Genomic DNA, 4,035 nt, shown 5'->3' on the forward strand with positions numbered 1-4,035 from the left:
ATTATAGGACTCCCCCTATAATACTGGCAGGGCAGGGAGCCTTGAGCTCCTGAGGCCACAAAGTTTCAAATGTGAGAAGATTTCACTTTTCTAATTGTAAACAATACCAAAATGTTCATAAGATATAAATTATATTACACCTGTAGCACAAATGTTTCAATTCTAAGGGGACTTTAATGAACCCAGGCTCCCCAAGGAAAAAAGGAGGATGTCTCTTCGATACTTGAGACGTCGCTGTTTTGAAGTTATACTTTACCTTAGATATAGCCATATCGCCAGCTTACAGTAGGTTGAGAGAATGAATTCATCTACATAGGCATAAAAGCATATATCCTACACTAATATTCTTCCCCTTTTGGGCAGGTTTGAAGAACATAAACCAACCGTCAACATCAAAGACTATGCCCCAGAGAGATGATGTGGAACCACCACATAAGAGACACAAAATGGACTTCCACAATGAATGTTATTCTGAATGCAGCTCAAAGCCCCCAAAACGAGGAAGAAAAATAATATATGAAAAATATTCCGTACAGAGAAGCATGTTTTTAGCGGTTGTCACTCGTCCAGATATATCATTCTCAGTGAGCAGAGTTAGCAGATATTTGGAAAATCCAGGAAAGCAGCACTGGAAAGCAGTCAAACGTATTTTCAGATACCTAAAGGGTACTAAAAGTTATGGAATTCTATACAATGGTGGGAGCAAAGAATATTTAAAAGCGTATTCAGATGCAGATTTTGCAGGAGACATTGATACTAGATATTCAACAACTGGCTATGTTACTTTATTATCAGGTTGTCCAGTTACATGGACATCCTCAACGACAAAAGTGTTGCAACATCCACGACAGAATCTGAATATATTGCAGCTTGGGATGCCGCACGAGAAATAATATGGTTGAGAAGGTTGCTTAAAGAAATTGATGTTGACGTTTCAAATCCAACGGAACTTTTTGTTGATAATAGAAGTGCTATAAACTTGATGAGCTATAATGATCATCACAAACGAAAAAAATATCACTGTTGTTTACACCCAATCAGAAAACCAGTTGGCAGATATTTTAACCAAACCCTTACCACGAGAAAAATTTTCAACAAATCGACAAGGTCTGTGGGTAACGTCTTCGAAGTGAACAAAGAGTGGGAGTGTTGAAGTAATCCATGTTCACTTCATTTCGATTGATCTTGTTTTTATGATTCCTTGGAAATCGTTGTTGATTGAATGAGTTTTAATGTCATTGTTAATACATATAAAATGTATCGTTTGTATATTCATGATTAAAACCTGGTTCAGTAGATCTATATATTCTAATCTTATATATTCAGAAGATCTTAATAATATTCAAACATTATACTTTCATAGTTTTCAGTTTTAACATGATACCAACGAAATATATCTCATAAGACTTATACCAGTGTGAAGTGCTAAATCTGGTGAATTCAGAATTATTTTCCAAAGTGCGAAACAACTAGTTGCAAGGTGCATATAACCATAAACTATAAGTTCAATAATTAATTCAACTGAGGACCAACGCAGATAAAAAGTCTGCAGACGCAAAAAAGGAAACACTTTTTATAAGTTCACTTATTAGTCCAGGAAAACTTGGGCATTCGTCAATACTTCTGAAACTTGAATTTGAACTTGGGTCAAAATGCTACACAAATTCAAATGCTGTACAAAAAAAGACTTTGGTAATTACATCTGCATTGTGTGCTTTGATATATATCATCCAAGCTGCCTTGAAAGGAAAAATGGATTTGTCAAGATCAAGCAACACAAATTTCTTTGTTCTACCGAATGTCAAACCATATTTGAATCGAACGAGGGAATAGTGTCAGACCTGAATGATCAAATAACATCACTAACTGGTCTTCTTAAAGAAAAAGATTCAGTTATAAGTAGACTTAGAAGACGAACTCAAGACTTTGAGGACATGGCTCTTGAATCTGAACAAGAATTGCTAACTAAACTTGAAGAATCAAAAAGCATCATTGACGATCTCCAAAAAAAGCTACAAGCCATCAAACTTGATTACGATGAGCTACTGAAGGTAATTGCCCGCAATGAAGAATACATACAAAGCTTAGTTAAGGACAAGCATGAACTTGACACACTTCAAAGGAACATGCTTAGTGCATTTTCCACCCTTGAGGCCGACAACAAATGTCTTCAGAGTGAACTTCAAACACTACGAGATAATACAGAACCTGAAAACCAAGTAAACTCAGTACCCAAATGTTATCGTGACACTTCGACATTTAATGACAACTCTGCGAACCAGAGCATCCCCATTCATAGTGTTCTTACCTCTCAACTTAGACCTAATAACTCTTTTTCTAGTTCTAAAAGAAAAATGTTGCTCTTATCTGACGACAATGGTAAGCACTTATGTAAAGCCTTATCCAACTGTAAAAATTTGACTAAATTTATTATTGAGTCTATACACAAACCAGGAGGTAAATTTGCTGACATACTTGAAAGTGTCGATTTATTATCTAAAGATTACACCCAAAAAGATGTTATTGTTATTCTTGCTGGCAAAGGCGATTTCGAAAGCAACAAAATCCCAAAAGTCAAAGACATATGGAGCAAAATCAAAAATTGCTTACATACTAATATCATTTTTCTTTCTTGCCCTACAGTTACTAGAAAATATTTTAATATCATTAGTAAGTTCAACATGCGACTTCACGACTTCCTTTCTAAGGTGAACAACTTCTCTGAGCAATACATATCTCTAGAGTTTACAGTTCGATTTCCTACAAATCACAACAGGTAATACTGCTAGACAATTCTATCTCTAACCCTCATTCCTTCTACAGCAAATTGTCCTCTCCATTTCTCCATGAAAGCCATTTTCAATACATTCCTTTCCCGAATATTCTGAGGGAATACTATACATTCTGCACCCATCACTTCAACTATTCGAATTGATACTTCATGTATTGCTCGATGAACTGCAGTTCGACTCAGACTGCAAAAAAGTTTCCTCACCAACACCCCTTTATAGCTATATCGCCAGCTTACAGTAGGTCGAGAGAATGAATTCATCTACATAGGCATAAAAGCATATATCATCCTACACTAATATTCTTCCCCTTTTGGGCAGGTTTGAAGAACATAAATCTTTGTTGAGATAATAGATCAAGCATCAAAAATCTAGTCTCTGATAAGTTATTTGTCCCTATCTTAATAACTAAGCTTATATGTGTGTGTCTCCCTCAAGGTGGCTTGCAGAACAAGAATGGTTTTAGAGTTACAAACTTAGGTCTGCAGTGCTCTGTCCGTACAACAATTGTGATCGGTACAACAGCGATTAACTACTAACTACTGCTACTACTGTATTAGGCATTCATGCAAGGATGTCTAGTCTTATAGCAATACTAACACGAGGAAGCGGTATTCAGATGAAAGAAAGCCTAAAATGAAACAATTCATATTAGATGGAAACGGTTCACTGGAAGTGATGTCCGGGACGATACGTCTGGAGTCTGGACAGAATGATCAAGCTCATTCTCTGAATATATGAGTTGTCTCGTTGATAAATATCAACTCGCATGTAGTGTCGTGTGGCCTATAGGTTTACTTTTGTCCCAAGAAGCCAAAATTCAAATCAGTAAGATTCTGTTCTCCATAAGCAATCGAATCCAACAAGTGAGTTGAATGTTTTACCAGCATCCAAATGCCAAGAATAAAAATTTCCTATTCTTATAAAAGATGATCATAGTTGATTAATCCGAAAAATCGAGAAGTTTAGACATAAACTCGAAAATTAGCAAATGGCTACCAAAAGTATCACAACAAATTTTGAATTTCGGCGGCAAGACATTCACGGAACCAAAGTCGTCAATTCACCGTTCCGTGTTCCGTCAGAGCACGGAATCCTTAAAGGGATTCGAATATGTGTTCGAATATAATTAATGCGTTCGAATATATCCTTGTATAGTTGTTTGTCAGTGAATGAGAAATAAACGAATGACGAGGTATTAAAATATCCCAAAACTTTCAAGGAAGTATTCATTTCAGGTTTAAAT

The sequence above is a fragment of the Leptinotarsa decemlineata genome, unplaced genomic scaffold (assembly GCF_025532065.1).
Source record: "Leptinotarsa decemlineata unplaced genomic scaffold, Ldec_3_MD MMD2_tig00026328_RagTag_RagTag, whole genome shotgun sequence".
NCBI lineage: Eukaryota > Metazoa > Arthropoda > Insecta > Coleoptera > Chrysomelidae > Leptinotarsa > Leptinotarsa decemlineata.